Source organism: Pristiophorus japonicus, unplaced genomic scaffold (assembly GCF_044704955.1).
Source record: "Pristiophorus japonicus isolate sPriJap1 unplaced genomic scaffold, sPriJap1.hap1 HAP1_SCAFFOLD_107, whole genome shotgun sequence".
In the NCBI taxonomy this organism is placed as follows: domain Eukaryota; kingdom Metazoa; phylum Chordata; class Chondrichthyes; family Pristiophoridae; genus Pristiophorus; species Pristiophorus japonicus.
The window spans coordinates 822,097-845,801 of record NW_027250723.1 but is presented as its reverse complement, the minus strand read 5'-3'; the positions used below and the strand labels follow the sequence as shown (position 1 = coordinate 845,801).

General features: G+C 43.8%; 1 non-coding gene across 1 annotated transcript; it reads right to left on the bottom strand.

Annotated features, from left to right (window-relative positions):
- Positions 1–15,304: 15,304 nt before the first annotated feature.
- On the bottom strand, positions 15,305–15,398 carry trnai-uau (transfer RNA isoleucine (anticodon UAU)). Its single transcript has 2 exons — positions 15,361–15,398; positions 15,305–15,340 (listed from the first exon to the last, which is right to left on the bottom strand). It is a non-coding gene; the product is annotated as a tRNA-Ile (tRNA).
- Positions 15,399–23,705: the final 8,307 nt, after the last annotated feature.

Genomic DNA, 23,705 nt, shown 5'->3' with positions numbered 1-23,705 from the left:
ATGATTCCTGCAATAAAGGGGTTGGCTTATGATAAAATGGTGAGCAGATTTCGCCTATTCTCATTGGAATTTATAAGAAAGAGAGGTGATCCTATTTAAATAAATAAGATAATGAGGGGACTCACTCAATACGGTAGTTGCTGATAGGACGTTTCCACTAGTTGGGGAATCTAGAACTAGGGGGCATATTTTAAGAATAAGGATTCACCCATTTCGAACAGATCAGCAGAACTTTCTTCTCTCAGAGGGTCGGATATCTGTGGAATTAGCTGCCCCAAAGAGCTGTGGAGGCTGAGTCATTGAATAAATTTAAGGTGGAGATAGACAGTCTTTTGGACGATTAGTTAGTGAAGCGTTACGTGCACCCAGCAGGGAAGTGGAACTGAGTCCTAGATTTGATCAGCCTTGAACTTATTGAATGGCAGTGCAGGCTCCGAGGGGGCAAATGGCCTAATCCTGCTCCTATTTCTTATGTTTTTATTCCACTGGCCCTATTCTGCTGACCCCAACACAATGCTTACGTAGAACTATTAAAGCAAACCTGCCGTGGATGCAAGGCGACATCGTTTCCTGGAAGGTATAAATCAACTGCGCCGAAAATGCAGAAACTACATAAAAACATTCTATACAAGGTATTGTTTATATGTCAAATGTAAGATTCGAAACCACGTCTCCAGAAGAGACGACAATCTGACTGGAGAGCCTTAAACCGCTCAGCATTCCTGAGTTCATCATCCATACATCATTGTCCCTAGATTTACCCTCGAGGTAAATAAAACCTATCATTCACTTCGCTAACTGTTGCTGGAAGGCCGAATGGCTTTTGGTTTTATGAACCGCAGTGGTCACAGCACAGATCGCTGTAGAACAGCACCTCCCATGGTTTACTACAATTACACCCTACAGTGTGTTTACTAATATATAACTAGCTGGCTATCCATTCTTCCATTTCCTTACTTTCTATCATAGTTTTGCTGCATCTGTCTTTAAAGGGACACCATTTTCTCTTGCCTCTCCTATTCTATTAATATACTCAAATAAACATTTGTTACTAACTTGTATATTCCTTGCACGTTATTTGACATCTACTTTTATTACATTTGGCATCCCTTCAGCTTGGTCTTACTTTGAGTTAAAAACGTGGTTTCTGACTCCATTATGCCTCTTAAAAACAGTAACAATTGTAATCATATTACCTGCATTATTAGCAAGACGTTCAGTTGATAATTGATTCGGGTCGATTGTTCATCGTCAAATCTAATTTGACAGTTTCCTTTTTCGGCTCCAATACCTATTGTAGAAACTGTCCCATCGACATTAAGAAATTCATTGCTTTTCCTGCTTTAACTTTTCTGCTTTTCTCAGGCTGTGAAATAAGCATCTCCCATTAACATGAAATAAGTTTGTCGTGGAGCAATTGTAATATAAATGTGCTACTGACTTAGCACTATTATGAGGGATAAAGTAAATGTTTAGGTAATTGAGTTAGGCTAAATGAAGACGAAGTGCCGGCATCTGAAAGGATAGTTGTCGACGATGGCGGGTTATGGAGTGAAGAACAGGTTAAAACATCGAGTAAAATGGGGTTTGAGGATAGAAAGGAGAATTTAAGAGTGAAGGACAGTTTATCGGGGTGGTTGTGGCTAGTAGAGTCCCATGTTTTCAGTCCTGTTGACTGTGTGTATTGATGAATGGAATATAGACTGAATGTATCAAGATATAGAGCGGTTATCGCCGAAAATTGTAGTCAAAACCAAACTGTCAAACACGAAAACTGAGAGAGCAAAAAGTAACAATTTACCTTAAAATCAACAGTGAATTTCTATCTTAGTTAAAAATTGTGAAAAATGTGACAAATGTACATATACACTTACACAATTTATATCTAAATATTCGACTCATATATACACACCGAATATTTATTTTACAACAGCGCACTCCTACATACCGACCTCGTTTATATCTAGCCCATGTTCTGATTGCAGTTTTGACACAAGGCCACACATTGACCTTTTGCAATTTCCAGATTCTGTCCGTCCTGTTTCGCATATTCATCATTGGATGTGGTACAGTCCTTGAAATACTCAAAGTCTAAACAATGATCGTTTAACTGTTTCCAGATACAGTCGGTCCTGATTTGCATTGTAGGATCGGATATGCTGCAGCCCGCTGAAAACAGGAGGTTAAACCGAGCAAGATTTCTGTTCTGATGGTGAATGCTGCTTCTGACGGATTTCTTGGTGTCCTGCCGGTGGTGGGGATTGGAAAGCTCTTGTGTCACACTGAGTAAAACTGGAAGTCACCAATATAAGGAAGTCGCTCATGAATCCAATAGGGAGATCAGGAGAAAGAGAGGTTAAAATGTGGAACCAGCTAAAACAGGGAGTAGTTGAGGTGAATAGCAGATAGGCATTTAATGAGGAACTGGATACGAACATGAGCGACATGGCAATCGAAGGATATGCTGCTAGACTTAGATTAAGCTGAATTGGAGAACGATCCTGTGGAGCACAAACGCCTGAAAAGGCCAATTGAGGAGAATGGCCTCTTCATGTCCTGTACAGCAGATGCAATATATCTGAATACTTCATAGATCCGTAGCTGCTTTCGGCTCCAAAACAAAATGCAATTATTTTCACGAAAGCCTGTTACTAATCTTATGTCCTTGACTCCCGACGTCTCAGGTGCAAGGAGCAAAATCCTCCACAACCCACCGCCTCCCCCGCACCTCCGAAACTTCCAACATTTATCAATTCTACCGGAGCACTTATCGCGGGAGCAGCAATTCCTTCATTTTGCGATTTTGAAATAGGACAGTGACACTAATCTGTTTCTTTCATTGAACATGTGTTTCGCTAATCTGCCGGTATTAGGGAGAGAGAGAGAGAGAGAGAGAGAGAGAGAGAGAGAGAGAGAGAGAGAGAAGGACGCAAGGAGAGAGATAGTCCGAGGGGATGAGATGGACAAAGAGAGAGGCAGAGACAGAAAGAGATTGGAACAAAGAGAGACAGAGAGAGCGAGAGGGAGGGGCAAAGACAGAGAAAGAAAAAAAGGGAGAGGGACAAGGAGAGACAGAGAGAGCGAGAGAGAGGGACAAAGGCAGAGGCAGAGACAGAAAGGGAGAGGGACAAGGAGAGACATAGCGAGCGAGAGATGGGCGAAAGACAGTGACAGAGGCAGATAGCGAGAGGGAGAAGGAGAGACAGAGAGAGTGAGAGAGAGGGCCAAAGGTAGAGACAGAGACAGGAAGGGAGAGGGAGAACGAGAGACAGAGAGAGCGAGAGAGAGGGCCAAAGACAGAGTCAGAAAGGGAGAGGGACAAAGAGAGACACAGAGAGCGAGAGAGAGGGCCACAGACAGACACAGAGACAGAAAGGGCGCGGGGCAGGAGAGACAGAGAGAGCGAGAGAGAGGTCCAAAGACAGAGGCAGAGACAGAAAGGGAGAGGGACAAGGAGAGAGAGAGAGAGCGAGAGAGAGGGCCACAGACAGAGTCAGAGACAGAAAGGGAGAGGGACAAGGAGAGACATAGCGAGCGAGAGATGGGCGAAAGACAGTGACAGAGGCAGATAGCGAGAGGGAGAAGGAGAGACAGAGAGAGTGAGAGAGAGGGCCAAAGGTAGAGACAAAGACAGAAAGGGAGAGGGACAACGAGAGACAGAGAGAGCGAGAGAGAGGGCCAAAGACAGAGTCAGAAAGGGAGAGGGACAAAGAGAGACACAGAGAGCGAGAGAGAGGGCCACAGACAGACACAGAGACAGAAAGGGAGCGGGGCAGGAGAGACAGAGAGAGCGAGAGAGAGGTCCAAAGACAGAGGCAGAGACAGAAAGGGAGAGGGACAAGGAGAGAGAGAGAGAGCGAGAGAGAGGGCCACAGACAGAGTCAGAGACAGAAAGGGAGCGGGACAAGGAGAGACAGAGAGAGCGTGAGAGAGGGCCAAAGACAGAGACAGAGACAGAAAGGGAGAGGGATAAGGAGAGAGAGAGAGAGCGAGAGAGGGCCAAAGACAGAGACAGAGACAGAAAGGGAGAGCGACAAGGAGAGTCAGTGAAAGCGAGAGAGTGGGACAATAATACAAACAGAGACAGAAAGGGAGAGGGACAAGGAGAGTCAGAGAGAGCGAGAGAGAGAGAGCCAAAGACAGAGACAGAGACAGAAAGGGAGAGGGACAAAGAGAGAGACAAACATCCTTATCAACCTATCTAATTGTTATCCCTCGCAGTTAGTAAATATGATGAACCAAATGACTTACATTTTGTCGCGCCTTTCAGGATTCGAAACGTGAAAAAAAGTAATTGTGTTGGAACTTCGTGTTCCTACCCAGGATTGGGGAAAATATAGCAAATTCACGGCAGTTTCTTTCTGTCTATTTCTCTCTCTCTCCCTCACTCCCTCTCGCTCGGCCCACACCGTCCCGCCTCCCTCGCTCGCTCTCGCTCTCTCTCGCTTTCTGTCCGTTTGTTTTTCTCTCACGCACCATCACTCTTTCTCTTTCTCTCCCTCCTTCTTTCTCTCTCTCTCTCTCTCTCTCTCTCTCTCTCTCTCTCTCTCTCTCTCGCTCTATCCCTTTCCGCCTCTTTGTCATCCTCACTCTCCCTTGCACTATCCCTCATCCCTCTGTCTATTTGTTTCCTCTCACTCACCCTCATTCTCTCATTTTCTCTCACTCTATATCCCCCTCCATCACTATCCCTCTCTCTCTCTCTCTCACTCTTTCTCTCTGTTTCTCTCTCTCTCTGTCTGTTTCGTGTCCTTCGTATCCAGGATAAACTCTATGAACGTCTCTTCAAGTCTATCCTGACCAATTAATTTTATCCAGAAGCTATGAAGGTTAAAAGTCCCTATAATTATTGCCGTGTCTTTTTTACAAGCCTCCATTATTTCTTGATTTATAGTCCGTCCAACCGTGCAGCTGCTCTTTGGGGGTCGATGGACTACGCACAACAGCGAATTTTCCCCGTTATTATTTCTTATCTCCCCCCAAACTGATTCAATCTCTTGATCCTCAGAGCCAATATCGTTTCTCACGAACGCACTGATCCCATCTTTTATTAACAGTGTTACCCCACCTCCTTTTCCTTTTTCTGTGTCCCTCCGAAATGTCAAAAACCCCTGAATATTTAGTTTCCAGTCCTGGTCACGTTGCAACTACGTCTATGTAATGACTATCAGATCATACTCATTTGTATCTATTTGTGCCGTCAACTCATCTGTTGTGTTACGAATGCAACGTGCATTTCGACAAAATTCTTTTAAAATTTGTTTTTTTACCCTTTTTTCCTGCTTGTTTCCTCTGTCCTACAAACTCACTTTGTACCTTTTTGCTTTTTAATTCAAACTCTACTATTCTCCCGATTGAATCTATTCTAAGGTTCCCATCTCCTGCCATACTAGTTTAAATCCTCCCCAACAGCACGAGCAAGCACCGCCTCCCCCCGGCCCACCGCAATGCGGGGTTATTAATTTTGGCTCTGTTGAGGTGCAAGCCGTCCGGCTTGTACAGGTCCCAACTCCGCAAAGAGCAGTCCAAATGTCTCAGGAAATTAAACCCTCCCTCCTGAACCATCTCTCCTGCCATGCATTCACGTGCTCTATCCTCCTATTTCTCGAATCACTAGTTCGTAGCAACTGGAGTATTCCGGACATAACTACCTTTCTGGTCCTACTTTTTAACTTCTCTCGTATTTCCCCAAACTCTGCCTGCAGACCTCACCCCTCTTTCTCCCTATGTCATTGGTAACAGTATGGACAATGACCTCTGGCTGATGACCCTCCTCCATCAGAATGCCCTGCAGCCGCTCGGTGACATCCTTGCCTCCAGGAAATAAAATATTATTCTGGTGTCACGTCTGCGGTGGCAGAAACGCCTGTCTGCTCCCCTGATTATTGAAACCCCGACCAGTATAGCTCTTCCATTCTTCTCTCTCCTCCCCTGTGCACCTGAACCACCTTCGGTGCCGTGGATTTGGATGTGGCTGCAGTCGTCAGAGGCACGATCTCCACACAGGTACTCAGAAGATAATATCTGTTGGCGAGTGAGATGGACTCGGGGGCTCGTGCACTACCTGCCTAGTCCTCCTATTCTGTCTGCTGATCACCCACTCCCTCTCTACCTGCACGCTCTTAAGCTGCGTGATGACCACCTCAAGAAGGGAATTGGATAAATAGTTGATGGCGAACAGTTTGTCGAGTTCTGGGGAAAGTGTCTCATCCCATGTTTCTGTGATGCTACAATCCTCTCTCTCAGTGAGCTTTTTTTTCACCTGTAAACCTCACGGATTTAAATCCCGGCCGTGACGGCAGGAATTTTCTCACATTTAGTGTGCTGGTCCTCTTTTTCTCCCTCTATCATTCATTCTATTTCTCTCTGACTCTAACTTTCTTTCCGTGTGTCAGTGTCGCTTTATGTCTATCTCAGTTGCAGTCAATTTGTGTACGCTTTTCTCATTGGGGTTCTGTTTATCCGTCCAAATATGACTTTCTCTCCATCACTCTCTCCATCGCTCCCCATATCAGTTTACTCCATAACTTATGGTTTATGCTTTATGCGCTGGTTTAGTCTGAGATTGCTGATACTTGGTCGATGACGTGCATTTTACATTATTCATTCAAACATGTTCAGTGTTGACGGGAAGATTATATGTTCTGTGGGTTAAAGCAAGGGGGTTTGTTGTCTAGTTACGGACGACCAGTTCAATGCGTTAATTACCTAAGTGCTGTGTTTTGCAGTACAGCTTTTCACCATCCACAGTTTTTACTAGACATATATCCTCCCATGTTTGCAGTGTATGCAGACGTGTAGTTTGCTCTGCATTGAAAGTTCAATTTTAAGTCTCCAAGCGATTTGCCAAATTTGCAAGCAATGCACTGCAGCGTGCCCATGACGAGATCGCCGAGTTGTTAAGGCGTTTGAATTAAAATCCAACTGATGTATGTCTGCGTGGGTTCCAACCCACTGCAAGTAAATGTTCAATTAATTGGTTTGAGAATTAGACTTAATCCTTGTTTGTATGAAAGCGTGGAAGCGGTCCATAATCTCTGCAAATGATATATTTGTAATTCTCCCTTCGAGGCAACGTTTCTTTATTTATAATAGGTGTTTGCCAATTGACTGAACAAAGGAACAGGATTAGGCTATTTCGCCCCTTGTGCCTATTCGCCATTCTGTTAATTCTTGGCTGAGCTCTATCATAACTCCATCCATCTGCATTGGCTCCACGTCATTTTAACCAGTGTCAAGCAAAAGCTATCAATCTAAAATTAACATTTTTAATTGAGCTAGTATATCCTGCTTTTTGTAGAAGATAAATCCATCACCCTTTGCGCGAAGAAGATTTTCCTAACTTCTCTTCCGAATAGCCTGTCTCTAATTTTAACATTATGTCCTCTTGTCGGAAACTCCCCCACGAACGGTGAAAAAAGTTTTATCTCTATCTATCTTAACAATTCATTTCAAAACCTTTAAAATCTCAATAAAATCGCCACTTAACCTTCTATATTCCAGGGAGTACAGGCCAAGTTTATGTAATCTCTCCTCATAATTTAACCCGTGGCATTCTGGTAACATACTGGTGAGTATGAACTGAACACATTCCAATGCAGCCTATCATTTCTAAGGGTCCGTGCCCTTAAGGGGACAAGATATAATGGGTAGAAACAGCTTATTGCCCTTAGCAGAGGGCTCAACAATCAGCAGCCATACATTTATACTGATTGGAGAAGGTTTACAGGAGATGTGATGGGAAATTTCCACACGCAGATAGTTGTGGCTGTGTAAAACGCACTACCTAAAGAGTGGTAGAGGCAGATACGTTTAGCACATTTCAAAAGTATTTGGATGTGCAACTGAAACGCCGTAACGTGCAGGGTTATGGAGCTTAAGGTGGAAAGTGTGATTAGGCTGGGTAACAGTGGCGCGGACAGGATGGGCCGAAAAGGCCTCGTTCCATGCTGTAAACTTCTATGAATCCATTATATTCTATAACTTAGAGGACTCCAGATATAGTCTAACTACATCTCTGTTCAGTTGAAGAACAACTTCCATTGCTTTATAGTCTAACCCCTAGTTATAAAGCCTAACATGCCATTAGTTCTTTCGAATATATTCCTAACTTGGTACTGCATTTTAGCGGTATGCGCACTGGGACTGCAAACCACTTTGGAAATCCATCCCTCCGAGCTGTGCTCCATTTAATTACTACTCGGATCTAAACTTTGTGATCTAAAATGGGTGACCATACTATTACCTGTTTGGAATCTATCTGCCACTGAATCGTCCATTCATTTAAACTATCAGTATATCTTTATAAGTATACGCTAACGTCTGTACTAATTACTACATCACCAATATTTGCATCATCGGCAAACTGGGATATCTGGCTGCCTGTTGTGCCTTCTTAATCTTTAAGAAATATAAAATGAAACAATTTCTTTAAAACTGACATTTTAAAACGTGCAATGCTTTGAAGCCCTGATAGGGTCTGTGCGAAGAGGAAGGTAGGAGTAAGATTTCAGCTCGATGACTCATTTGACCCTACAAATATACATCATGCAAGTGTGCGATGTTTTCAAACAGCAAAGGCACGAGCTTGCATTCCCGTAGCATCTTTCACGAACGTACGATGACCCAACTGCTCGCCGTTGCTCAGTTTGTGTTCCGACACGAACCCCAGCCTCCAGACATCATTACAGCCTTGGTCCAAATATGGCAAAAAGTGATTAATTCTAAAATGAGGCGAGAGTGATTGCCCTTGACATCAAAGCAGCATTTGGCCGAATGTTTCAACAAGGAGGCTCCTAACGTTGAAGTCATCGCGGGGTTAATCTCCACTGCAGAAGACATACCAAGCCTAAAAGAAGATGATTGTGGGTGTTCGATGCCAATCATCTCAGCCCAGGCTACTCTGCAGGAGTTCATCTTCACCTGCTTCATCAATGATCTGCCGTTCATCGTGAAGTCAGAAGTGGGCATGATCTTTGAAGATTGATTTTTCCAACTCTAGTATCAACTCCGCAGAAAATGAAACAGGAAAAATATTATCTTTCCATTATTGTGGCGTGGTGAAAATCATTGAACTCCTTCTATAACAGCACATTGGTAGTAACATCACCTCAGTGACTGAACCATAAAACCATAGAAATTTACAGCACAGAAGGAAACCATTGAGCCCATCGTGTCCTTGCTAGCAGACAAAGCACGAGATTTTCAGGGTGCGGTGGTCAAGTGGTAAGCTGTCGGTCTCATAAACCATCTGGGCCGATCGAGATTGTATCACGTTAAATGCGACATTTTAAAGCTTTTTCCTTTTTGACGATCAAAACACTTCATAATTTTGAACTTATGTCATAAATCGCCTCTAAACGTTTTCTATTCCAATGAGAAAAATCTTTCTGACAGGTGCTAGTCCGATTATCCCAATATGTATGAAAATTTAAATCTCGTATTAAAACCACACTGTCTTGACGACACGTTTGTCTAATCTCTACGTTTATATATTCTAGTACTTCACAGCTACGACTAGGGGGCCTATGCACAACTCCCACTATTGTCTTCAATCCTTTCCTATCTCTTAATTCTACCCGTAAAGTCTCCACGTCCGGTTTATCTGAAGTTAGATCCTCGCTTAGAACTGAATCATAGAATCATAGTTATTTACAGCATGGAAGAAGGATATTTCGGCTCATCCGGCCAACGCGGCCAACAAAGAGCTATTCAGCAGAATCCCATGTTCCAGCTTTTAGTCCGTAGCCCTGTCGATTATTGCACTTCAAGTGCATATCCAAGCGTGTTTTAAATGTGGTGAGGGTTTCTGCCTCAACCACCATTTCAGGCAGTGAGTTCCAGACTCCCAACTTGCTCTGGTTGAAGAGATTTCCCGCCAAATCACCTTTAAACTTGCTACCAATGACTTTAAATCTATGTCCCCTGTTTGTTGACCAATCTGCTCAGAAAAATAGGTCCTTCCTGTCCAGTCTCTCTCTACCCCTCATAATTTTGAACACATCAATAATGTTTCCCCTCAGCTTCCTATATTCCAATGAAAACAAACCCAGCCTACCGCATCATTACTCATAGCTAAAATTCCCCAGTCCAGGGACATTCTCGTAAATCTCTTTTGAACCTTCTCTAGAGCAATTACATCTTTCCTGCAATGACGTCTACGCAGTATTCTAGCTGTCGCCCAAGTAATGTTTTATATAGCTCAAGCATAACTTCACTGCTCTTGTACAATATACCTCGGCGAATAAAGGTAAGTATGCCACATGCCTTCTCAAACAGCACGTTTTCTTTGAAACCTGAAACAGGCAATGATATAAATACTACAACAACAACAACTTGCATTTTTGTTGCGCCTTTAACAGAGTAAGACGTCACACGACGCTCCACAAAAGCTTCAGACAAATCAAATGACACTGAGATGGAGCCACATAAAAGAAAAATTACGGCAGATACCCCGAAGCTTGGTTTTAAGGAGCATCCATTTGGACATCTTTTTGAAACACCCTATGCCAGGAATATTAATCAGTGTTATTTCCTCTAGGTCTGAAATTTGTGAAAAGTTGACTTTTGAATTGGACCCATGGGTGTCGATTTCATACGATTACATAGGATAGTCAATGCAAAAACAGGCTATTCGGCACAACCTGTCAATGTCGTCGTTTGTGGTCCACTGGAGCATCCTCCCCTCTTTCCACATCCAGCACTATAGCACAGCCCTCCAGTCAGTTCTCCCTCATATATTTATCAAACCTTAATTACATGAATCTATAATATTTGATTCAACTACTCTGGTGGTAGCGAGTTCTACATCCGTACAACTCTCTGGATAAAGAAGATTCTTCTTAATTCGCAATTTGATTTGTTGCTAATTTTTTTTAATTGATGGTCTCTAGTAGTGGCGTGGTCAATTAGTTCGTTGCGTGCAATCTTATATTCGTTCATGTAATTCTGCCGAAAAATCAACCATCTATTGCAGTCAATGATCTGAAGTAAAGGAAGGCTGTTTGCTTTAAGAATCTAATGGCACGTTTTCATCATTAACCATCTGGTTGCATGGGCAGAGCAAGCTGTGTCGTGGGCTTTCTTGCACAAAATTTATCTTTGTGCACAAGAAGCAGGAGATTGAAATACTGACAGAAGAATTAGGAACAGGAGTAAGCCATCTAGCCCCTCGAGCCTGCTCCACCACTCAACAAGATCATGGCTGATCTGGCCGTGGACTGAACTCCACTTACCCACCCGCTGCCAATAACCCTTAATTCCCTTATTGGTTAAAAATCTATCTAACTGTGATTTGAATACATTCAATCAGCTAGGCTCAACTGCGTCCCTGGGCAGATAATTTCGCAGATTCACAACCTTCTGGGAGAACAAATTCCTTCTCAACTCGGTGTTAAATTGGCTCCCCCGTATTTTGAGGTTGTGCCCGCAAGTTCTAGTCTCCCCAACCAGTGGAAACAACCTATCTGCCTCTATCTTGTCTATTCCTTTTATTATTTTAAATGTTTCTCTAAGATCACCATTCATCCTTCTGAACTCCAACGAGTAAAGACGCAGTCTATTATCATAAGGTAAACCCCTCCTCTCCGGAATCAGCCCAGTGAATCGTCTCTGTACCCTCTCCAAAGCTAGTATATTCTTCCCTAAGTAAGGTGACCACAACTGCATGCAGTACTCCAGGTGCGGCCGCAGCAATGCCCTATACAGTTGCAGCAGGACCTCCCTGCTTTTGCAATCCATCCCTCACGCAATGAAAACTAACATTCCATTCGCCTTCCTGATTACCTGCTGCACCTGCAAACTAACTTTTTGGGATTCATGCACAAGGACCCCTAGGTCCCTCTGCACTACAGCATGTTGTAATTCCTCCCCATTCAAATAATATTCCCTTTTACTGTTTTAATCCAAGGTGAATGACTTCACATTTTCAGACATTGTATTCCATCTGCCAAACCTTACCCATTGGCTTAACCTATCTAAATCTCGTTGCAACCTCTCTGTGTCCTCTGCACACCCACTCTCCCACTAATCTTTGTGTCATACCTTCCCCACAAGTGGAACCACTCTGTATCTACTCTATCAAAATCTTTCAAGATATTAAGGAGCTCTATTAGTTCACCACTCAGACTTCTCATTTCATGACAAAATAAATTCAGCTTGTCGATTCTTTCCTGATAGTATACCATCTTCCCTGCACCCGATCCAGTGTCTTGCTAGTTTATTTTATAATATGGCGACCAGAATTGCACACAGTACTCCTAATGTTGTCTAACTGTAGAGAGTTCGATATTGGTCGGTTTTGAAACCGGCTTGGCCAGGCTGACTGGTCTATTTAAAAGGGCCCGCACCTCATCTTTTGAGGAGACAGTTCACAGGCATCCTGTAGTAACTGAAGGATGGTTGCTTACAGAAGCTGATTGTACATTTTCAACATTGTCGATCTGGGTGCACGGGCAGGACAGGTCGTGACAGGGACTTGTTGCAGTGTAATTCTGTATGGATGTAAAAAGCCTGAAATGGAATAGTTGAGTTGTGCTAGATGGCAGACGAGAGGTTAAGGCGATGGAGTGCAAATCGATTGTGTCAATTTACTTTGTTAAGCGTTTGTTGCTGATAAACCTTCCAAGCATTTGACTGAATATTACATAAATTAGGCATTGAATCCAAATCTCATCAAAACTGTAATTTCCTGGTACCATTATGGTACATACCAGAAATAAACACCTTATCCATTATGCTGCGGGCTCAATGACTAAGTCACGGTGATTTCTTACGTTTTTCTTGATATGCCAACTGAATTTACTGACTGGAAGAATTGTATTAACTCCACGTGATCGGCTCGGCTCATCCTTGGGCCGAATTGCGAGTGGTGCGAGGAAATTCTGGAACTGAGTCATTACTGTTCTTTAAGGAAGGGTAAATGCCCCCTATACGTCCTGATATACACGTGGGCAGAGTCCAATCCAACTCCCATGATGCTTAATCCCCTCTTAGTGGGACTGGAGAACCATTTTCAAGAAAGAGGCTCATGGTCTGCTCAGCAGAAATCAATCTTCTGCGTGTTCTTTCAGCCAGCTTTCCAACTGGCTTCCAACAGCCGTGCGAGCATTGCTGACTATTCCAATACAACAATATTGGAATGTCTTTACAAAACTAGTTTTGAAACGTGACCTGTATTATCACATAAGATTTTGAAGCATTAATAGCTTTATATTGTCGTCTGTGTCGGCATCCACTTAAGGCACACTCTACGTTAAGACAACTATATTCGATGCTGCTTTATTTCGCTGCGAGCGCGAAGGGACATATCTGTGACGATATTTGCCCCTAATTTACACCATTCCTGTCCTATAGTCCACGTCTTTCGATACCCATTGCTGAACTTGTTGCTGGTTAGATCAGCCCAGTCCGTCCATTTAAAAGTGAGAACCCAATCAGCGAAAAGCAGAGAAATATAAGAGGCAGAGACAGGGAGAGATAGAAAGAAGCATGCGAAGACAATAACAGAAATGATCATTGCAGCTTGAGGGAAATCCTTTTGCTCTCTTGAAATGTTGTAAAAGCGTAAAGGATAATTGGGCGACAGTTTAAACGTGCCTCACGCCCTGGCGGATCTCTCAGGCTCTGCAAGATGGAAATGCAGCCCGGCAGCTACAGCTCTTACTTATTCAAGCACTGAACGGAGCTTCAAACAGTACAGCGGCGAGCAGGTAAACCTGAGTGGATTTCAGGCCCAAAACATTAAAACTTCTGGCTATTGCAGACAGTTGTGGTTTGCTGCAAACAATTACTTTCCAGCCTCGGAACAAGCCAATCCTGTCCTGCAGGGCTATGGGGAAAGGACAGGGGAGAGGAACTAGCTGAGAGCTGGCATGCTCTCGATGGGACGAATGGATTCCTGCTGTGCGGTAACCATTCTATTAATTTACATTTGGACTTTGATGGGAATCGAATCAATAAGTTTGAATGTTTCTATGGAACTGAATCGGCGAGAAGTCCAATGCACGAGCCACTGAAACACTGAGCACAACATTTTTAGTGAAATGTTCAGGAAAATCATTGTTTCTTTTGAATGTGGTGCAGGAATTATGTGGAGATCACCAATGCATTTATATATCTTCTCTTTGAAATCGAGTGTTTTTCCGGCACATTATTATTTACATCAGAGTTATTGATTAAATGTCAAAACGCCTCCACTCCATCCCACATATATGTAAATTTTTCATCCTCCGCTGCAATATTGTGTGCTGGAATAACACAGTGAATATGTAGGTAACATTTGGGGATACATCAATTGTACCTTCGAATGCTGTCGAAATGTCACAAGCAAAGCGATCAGCTGTAGTAGGTGACGCTCGTGCTTACAACCTCGGCCTTTCTAGGTGCTTACACTGTCATATAAGTACTGCGCCATATGCAATTCCGTCGCTGGAATTATGTGCGGATGCTGTGTGGTATTAGTGCTTCCATCATACAGCTGCCTATTCCACCTATCTTATAATTCCTCCCCTAAAAATCTATCGAGGTTGGGGCAATTGACATCTTCAAGTTTCGCATTGATCGATTTTTGTTGGGCAAGGATATGAAGATTTATGGAATCATTGCAGACAAATGGATTTAAGAATTAATCAAAAGGGACAGAAACAGAAACAGCTGCAAACAAACATAGCATTTTATTCATATTTAACAGCAACAATATATGTGCCGTGCGCAACTATGCTGTGTTCAGAGAAAAACGCCGAAGCTTCCGAAACTCCCGTGGCTTTTCTGTGGCTCTTTCCTCTCTTCCCTTCCTCCTGCAAGCTGAGAGTTTTTAAACCTTGTTTTGAATGTTGCTCTGGGCGAGGGCGTTCCACATTCTCAGAACCATCTCTACCGTTTCATTGCTTGATTTCTATGTTTATTAATTCTGAAACTCCTTGATCTACAATGGTAGCGCTTGCGACAATATATTAAAAGGCGGCTTATTGGAAACACGTTGTGATCATAGTTTGGTTTTGTACATAATTGAATCTATATCACTCAAGAGGGAATGTTATATTTACAATAAACTATATCTTGTATAAATGTTGGTTCATTCGCTCCCTAGTGCCAGATGAGGAATTGTTTGATCCCCTCATTTATTTCATGTGGGGAACAGGCACGGGTATTCATTCAGAAATAACCCACAGATTGACACTGAGATAACCGCAGCAAGAGAGACAGACAGCACCTTGGTACATGGCGGAAGAGACAAGAGAGATGGACAAATAGGAAACGGCCTCAAACTCTGAAAAGTGCAAACATCACATGCAAAAGCATTGGATGCTCTCGGTGAGGCTCGAACGCACAACCTCGGCATTTCCCGGGCCTGTAGTGATTTATAAGTACCGCGCGCTAACCGGTTGCGCCACTAGAGCTACACAGCCTACGGTCTTAGTGCTCCCATCATATAGCTGCCTGTTTTATCTGTCTTACAAGGAGAAAGGCAAAGAATTATCGAATCATTCAACACAGAAGGAAGCTGTTCATCCCACCGTGTCTGTGCCGACTCTCTGCAAGAAGCCTTCAGTTAGTGAGACTCCATAGATTTTCGCCATAGACGTGTTTTATTTTTTGTATAAATTTTTGTTATTTGTAATGAATTTGGATGTCCATGCGGCAAATTTATAAATATATTTGTGCATCTATCTGTGAGTTGTAAATTAAATTGTGTGGAACATTGATAATCAAATTATCTGTGTTCATATATGTGTTATTCTAAATGTATTTGTTTTTATGTCTTTTTTCTTCATGAATTTATCTCTAAGTATCTCCGTCCTATACTTGTATTTACTTTTATTTGCGAGGAGTTTACAGGTAACATAGATACTAAGATATAAACAGCAAATACATATATAACAAACACAGATACTCCACAATACTATTATAAATAACTTTGTTGCATTCAAATACATAAACACTAACACAGATATACAAAATATATTTATATCCCACAGAACAATTTGCAACTTAACACAGAGACACCAAAATATATTTAGAGCTATCTCTGATCAAAGAATATTTTACTCCTTACGGTCCTCAGCAAATTCTGCTGTGCCTGTGTTTCCTCTGCTTATGCTCAGTGTAAGGGAAGGTTTAGCCGAACCGGGGTCTATCGTTTCCCAAGGATGAGCTGATGTGCGCTGTCTGAGGACACGTTCACTGCTATCGTTAAAATATAAAAATCATCTGGAATTGTGAATAAATGCATAATTAGAACATCTACAGATGTTTCATCCTGGTACACAAATGCATTGCCAAATTAGTTCAACCCCTCACCCGCCCCAGTTGTTAAACTTCCCGCGAGTGCATTGGTCCAAGCTCTATTGATGTACAACCCGACCGAATGGAACAGGTCCCTCCTGCGCCAGAACTGGTCCCAATGCCCCATGATTGTGTAGCCCAACCTCGTGCACCGTTTATCCAGACATACGTTGCTATTTCTAAACTCAATAGCGCGGGGCACTGGGAATAATCCATAGAATTCCTTTGTGGTCCTGCTTATTAATTTCCTCAATTGCACCTGAAACTCTGATTAAAGGAACTCAACCCCTTGTTTCGTTATGTCATTGGTTAGCACATAGATCACAGCTTATGCTGCTCCCTTTCGCCCCTGAAAATGTTCTGCACCCACTCAGTGATGTTCTTTGCCTGGCAGAAGGGAGGATGCACACCACGCATGACTCACGTTTGCCGTTGCAGAAAGGTACTGACATTCGAATCCCCAATGACGTCATCTTATGTTACTTTTTCGTTTCAGAACCAAATAACTGCGAATCCTGTAAATCTGAAATTAAATCAGAAAATGTTAGCGATACTCAGCCAGTCAGGCAGCATCTATGGAAAGTTTTCTGATGACGGCGTTGTGATTAAATTTGATTGACGTGAAGCGTCAACAATGCAATCCAGATACGGTCCGATATTGTAATCCCAAAGCACCAGTTTGTGAGTATTGAAACCAATGCGGTTACCACGCATTAATCTGGGAGTTAAATTGTTGCTGCTGTTCTGGTAAAGTCGCAACAGCAGAGGACTGCAATGAAATATCCAAGTATTTAAGATAAATCATATGTTTTACAATTAATAAAACGAGCCAGTTCCAAAAGACATTCAATCTTCAAAACGGTTAACTACCGCCGTTTAATTTTCGGCATGTCTGCCGGGGTAAAACTCAGGTATTGGCTGTTTTTTTTAATTGCAGTTCATTGCTGTTGCGACGAGTTTACTTTGAACATTCTCCCTTTAAACATTCTCACAGCGGCCGGCTGACTGGTTCACGAGTTCTCGACATCAATGTTGACTCACCCCTGTGACCGCCACCTAGTGGTTAGGATGCAGCGCTCGCTCCTTGTCGGCACATGTTCGATGCCCATTCAGGGATTTATTAAATTAAAATGAAGCTTAATAAATTAATTTCATAACATGCTGTGAAAGATTTATAATTATTGCAATCGCCATTGACAACTTGTCAGGTTCTGTTTCAGACTGATGGAAATACATGGCAACAGAGAGCTTGCCAAACTTCCAACAATTGAGTTCCAAAAGGGCACGTACGATGTCAGCACGCAACCGTCGAGGCCCCTCAAGTGCGCTTCTCAGAGCGCGATGTGATTGCGCCGAAAACTGGCACTGGGACAGTCAAAATGCCTTTTGACAGATCCAACGCATCCCCGAGAGAAGGGTGCTTGAGGTCGGAGATTTGCGCGATTTTCTCAACTCTTGCCTAGAAGATCTCCTTCAAAATCTTACACTTGGTAAAGGTGACAGAGAGATAGATAGGCAGGGGGAGACAGTTATGTGCATGTCACAGAAAGAGAGAGACAGACATGGTGGTTTTGATGCAGAGGAGACTGTCCTGAAAGAAAGAAAGCGAGACAGAGATTTTGCAAGAGAGAGAGAGAGACAGACGAGGGGGAGGGGGGACATAGAAACGTAGAAACATAGAAAATAGGTGCAGGAGTAGGCCATTCGGCCCTTCCAGCCTGCACCGCCATTCAATGAGTTCATGGCTGAACATGCAACTTCAGTAGCCCATTCCTGCTTTCTCGCCATACCCGTTGATCCCCCGAGTAGTAAGGCCTACATCTAACTCCTTTTTGAATATATTTAGTGAATTGGCCTCAACAACTTTCTGTTGTAGAGAATTCCACAGGTTCACCACTCTCTGGCTGAAGAAGTTTCTCCTCATCTCGGTCCTAAATGGCTTACCCCTTATCCTTAGACTGTGACCCTTGGTTCTGGACTTCCACAGCATTGGGAAATTTCTTCCTGCATCTAACCTGTCTGAACCCGTCAGAATTTTAAACGTTTCTATGAGGTCCCCTCTCATTCTTCTGAACTCCAGTGAATACAAGCCAAGTTGACCCAGTCTTTTTGATAGGTCAGTCCCGCCATCCCTGGAATCAGTCTGGTGAACCTTCGCTGCACTCCCTCAATAACAAGAATGTCCTTCCTCAGGTTAGAAGACCAAAACTGTACACAATTCTGCAGGTGAGGCCTCACCAAGGCCCTGTGCAACTGTAGCAACACCTCGCTGCCTCGTAATCAAATCCCCTCGCTATGAAGGCCAACATGCCATTTGTTTTCCTAACCGCCTGCTGTATCTGCTTGCCAACCTTCAATGACTGAAGAACCATGACACCCAGGTCTCGTTGCACCTCCCCTATTCCTAATCTGTCACCATGCAGATAACAGTCTGTCCTTCTGTAGTTACCACCAAAGTTAATAAACTCACATTTATCCCCATTATACTTCATCTGCCATGCATTTGCCCACTCATCTAACCTATCCAAGTCGCTCTGTAGCCTCATAGCATCTTCCTCACAGCTCACACTGCCACCAAACATAGTGTCATCCGCAAATTTGGAGATACTACATTTAATCCCCTCGTCCAAATCATCAATGTACAATCCAAACAGCTGGGGCCCCAGCACAGAACTTTGCGGTACCCCACTAGTCACTGCCTGCCATTCTGAAAAGTACCCATTTACCATGACTCTTTGCTTCCTGTCTTACAATCAGTTCTCAATCCATGTCAGCACACTACCCCCAATCACATGTGCTTTAACTTTGCACATTTATCTCTTGTGTGGGACCTTGTCGAAAGCCTTCTGAAAGTCCAAATATACCACATCAACTGGTTCTCCCTTGACAACTATTTCTAAACATCCTCAAAAAAATTCCAGAGGATTTGTCAAGCATGATTTCCCTTTCACAAATCCATGCTGACTTGGACGTATCATGTCACCTCTTTCCAAATGCGCTGATATGACATCCTTAATAATTGTTTCCATCATTTTACCCAATACCGATGTCAGGCTGACCGGTCTATAATTCCCTGTTTTCTCTTTCCCTCCTTTTTTAAAAAGTGGGGTTACATTGGCTACCCTCCACTCGATAGGAACTGATCCAGAGTCAATGGAATGTTGGAAAATGATTGTCAATGCATCTGCTATTTCCAAGGCTACCTCCCTAAGTACTCTGGGATGCAGTCCATCAGGATTTATCGGCCTTCAATCCCATCAATTTCCCCAACACAATTTCCCGACTAATAAGGATTTCCTCAGTTCCTCCCCCTTACTAGACCCTCTGACCCCTTTTATATCCGGAAGGTTGTTAGTGTCCTCCTGAGTGAATACCGAACCAATGTACTTGTTCAATTGGTCCGCCATTTGTTTGTTTCCCGTTATAACTTCCCCTGATTCTGACTGCAGGGGACCTAGGTTTGTCTTTATTAACCTTTTTCTCTTTACATATCTATAGAAACTTTTGCAATCCGTCTTAATGTTCCCTGAGCCACCTTCCCTTTTTTATTTTTACGCCAGACAGGAATGTACAATTGTTGCAGTTCATCCATGCGGTCTCTAAATGTCCGCCATTGCCCATCCACAGTCAACCACTTAAGTATCATTCGCCAATCTATCCTAGACAATTCACGCCTCATACCTTGAAAGTTACCCTTCTTTAAGTTCTGGACAATGGTCTCTGAATTAACTGTTTCATTCTCCCTCCTAATGCAGAATTCCATCATATTATGGTCACTCTTCCCCAAGGGGCCTCGCCCAACGAGATTGCTAATTAATCTTAGCTCATTACACAACACCCAGTCTAAGATGGCCTCCCCCCTAGTTGGTTACTCGACATATTGGTCTAGAAAACCATCCCATCTGCACGCAAGGAATCCTGCTCCACCGTATTGCTTCCAGTTTGGTTCGCCCAATCTATTTGCATATTAACGTCACCCATTAAATGCTGCACCCTTATTGCATGCACCTCTAATTTCCTGTTCGATGCCACGGAGTGATGACAGAGTGAGTTAATTATGGTGGGGGATATAGAGAACGACAATACTGAGGGGAGTGGGCGGCAAGACCGACCGACAGGTGAGAAACGGATGGAGACAAACTGGATAGGTGGGAGATGTGATGGATGACAAAAAGAGAGATAGACGTGGAAGGCAGAAGGGAGGAGGCAGGCGGCGGAGAATGATGGAAGGGGGAAGTGCGTGACAGACAGGGTAGGCAGAAATGGAAGACTGACGATTGCAGATAGAAAGCGACAGACAGAGGCAGACGGGGTTGAATGGTGGAAGGGGACAGTAATTGACAGGCAGGGGAGACAGAAGGGCGTTAGCCAGAAAGATAACACACTTGGCTGAGTTCGAGATAAAGAGAGAGAGACAGACAGTGGGGTGAGGCAGTGAGAGTGGGAGAGAGGGGATGAGACAGACGTGTAAGAGACAGTTAAATATAGAGTTTGGTGAAACAATCGGGGCAAACAGGGCGAAACGGCGAGAGCAACAAATGGGGCAGACAGCAACGGCAGACAGATGAGGAGACAGAGGCAGAGAAAGAGGCATACAGGAGAGACAGGACCAGAAAGACATATGAGGTGTCAGAATGAGAGGGACATACGGCGGATCAGAGCGAGAGACAGACAAGGGTAGGAGGCTGTGGAGAGAGATAGAGTAATGGAGACTGGCGGTGGAAAAAGACAGATGGCAAGACAGAGAGAGGCAGGTGGGGGAGAAAGAAGGAGGAGACAGACCTGGAAAACACCGAGAGAGAGAGCGAGAGAAACCACAGGGTAGCAGAGTGGGAATGTTACGGAACTACTAATCCAGAGGTCTAGTCTGAAGATCGCCGAGATGGAAGTTGAAATCCTGCCATGGCAGCTGCAGAATTTAAATTGAGTTAATTACATGAATCTGGATTGAAAGAGCTAGTATCAGAAATGACCATGTTAATACTGGATTGTCATAATAATCCATCTGGTTCACTAATGTTCACTAATGTCCTTCAGGTGATGAAATATGCCCTCCTTTCCTGGTCTGGGCTGTACGTGATACCAGACGCGGAGCAATGTGGTTGACACTTCAATGCCCTCTACAATGGCCCAGCGAGACATTCAGTTGAATCAAACTGCAGCGACAAAGTCGGCACTGCGGGAGTCTCTTCACCACACGGACTGCAGCGGTTACAAATAGTCGGCTCACCACCACATTCTCCGGGGTAGTTTCAGAAGGGCAATAAAAGAAGGAAGGCCTTGGTAGCGACGCCCACATTTCTGAATTAATTTTTTAAAAAACTTTGGAGACAGGGAAAGAGGCCGACAGAGAGAGATATAGCGACAGAGGCAGACCGCGGGGTAATAGATGGGTCAAACAAAGTAACAGAGATGAAGAGAAATGAGGAGACAGACGTGGGGAGAAAGTGGAAGAGAACCAGAAGGCGGAGTCAGATGGACAGCTCGGCGAGATAAAGAGAGATAAAACATGTGACGGTGACAGAGAGAATGAGAGATTGATAGACAGGGACAGACGGGTTTGATGAAGAAGTGTGCACACGTGTGGAGGGTTAGAGTGGGTCAGACGCGTGAGAGAAATGGTCAGAAAACAGAAAAGACAGGGAGAAAATGACGTGGTAGACAAAGAAAAAAGCTGGGGGAGCGAGAGACAGAGAGAGAAAGCAACAAACTGGGTGTGTTGGGATAGTGATTGACTGGAAGAATGATGCATTGCGACATGCTGCGGTAGATAGATGATATGTTACAAAGACAAAGGCTGAGACGGTGCTTGACGGGAATCGGAAAACTGGTGAGCCAGAGGGGCAGCAGAGAGAGCGAGAGAAAGACAGGCGAGAGATAGGAAGGTGATAGAGAGCGGCGGGGCGTGGGGACAGAAAGAGAGAGAGACCTACAGGAGGTGATAGAGAGAGAGCGAGAGACCGTGTGGTGGAGATAACCGACTAGAAATGTAAAAGAAGGATACAGAGTGGGTGAGGCTGATGGTTGTAGACAGACGGAAGGATGTAGAAGGGGAGAGAGATAGAGCAGAGGGAAACGGGCAAGACAGAAATAGAACAGACGAATCAGAATGACACATAAAATTTAAGGAGAGAGAGAGCAAGACTGGGGAGACATAGAGGGTGACAAACGGAGGAGCTAAACAGGAGGCAGACAGGGAGGTAACGACAGAGACAGACAGTGAGAGAGAAATGTTGACAGAGGGGGGCGCCAGACGGACGGAGCACAGCAAGGGACAGACTCGAGAGACTGACGGGAGAGGGAAGGAGGGGGAGAGACTGATGGGCACAGACGGGGAGACAGATATAGAGATAACAGCAGAGGAAAGCAAAAGACAGTGGGAGTCAGATGGAGAGACAGGCGGGAGGGACACAGAGAAAGACAGACGAGTGTTACACAAGTGGCGCGAAAGACGCGGCGTGACATGTTGGGTAAGAGAGTGTTGGAAACAGATGGCGAGACAGAAAGAAAGACAGACGTGAGGAGACAGAGAACGACAAACAAACGGGGAAGCACTTTCCAGTTCCGCTCTCTCGTCCAATTTTAGAGAATAAAAATGTAATTGGCACTGTAAATAGTGTCTTGGAACATAACGTTGCAAAGAGATGCTTATTATGTGTTTGTGAAAATAACTATGCAAATATAGGTCCCAGTGACGAAGTGTAAATTATTTCAAATTGAACCTAAGACAGATGGATTAGAGTATATTATACTTAGAAAATGTGCCTGACAATTGATATTTAGAGGTGCAAGTGCTGAAATCTCTCCGAATCCCCCTGTTTTTGGTGGTCATAATTCCCCTGTTTCTTAAACTCCTAATTTCCATGTACCCGGAGCTCTGAATTCCACTGTTTCAAGAGCTCCTAATTCCTCTGTTTCAGGAGCTCCTTATCCCTCTGTTTCAGGAACTTCTAATTCCCCTGTTTCTGGAGCTCCTTATCCCACTGTTTCTGAAGCTCATAATTCAGCTGTTTCTGGAGATCCTTATCCCTCTGTTTCAGGAACTCCTTATGGATCTGTTTCTGGAGATCCGAATTCTCCATTTTCTTGCATTCCTCATTTCTCTATTTCAGCAGCTTCTAATTCTCCAGTTTCAGGTGCTCCTCATTTCCCTGTGTCAGGAACTCCAGATTACCCTTTTTCTGGCGCTCCAATTACACTGTTTCTGCAGCTCCTCGTTCTACTGTTTCAGTAGCATCTTTGTCCCATGTTTTGGAGTAAATAATGCCCCTGTCATTGGAGCTCATAATTCCGCTGTATCAGGTGATCCTAGTTCACCTCTTTGTTCAACTGCTAACTCTCCTTTTCTGCTGCTCCTAATTATCCTGATTTTTAACGTAAAGTGCTGGAGCTCTTAATTTTCCTCTTCCTAATTACCCGAA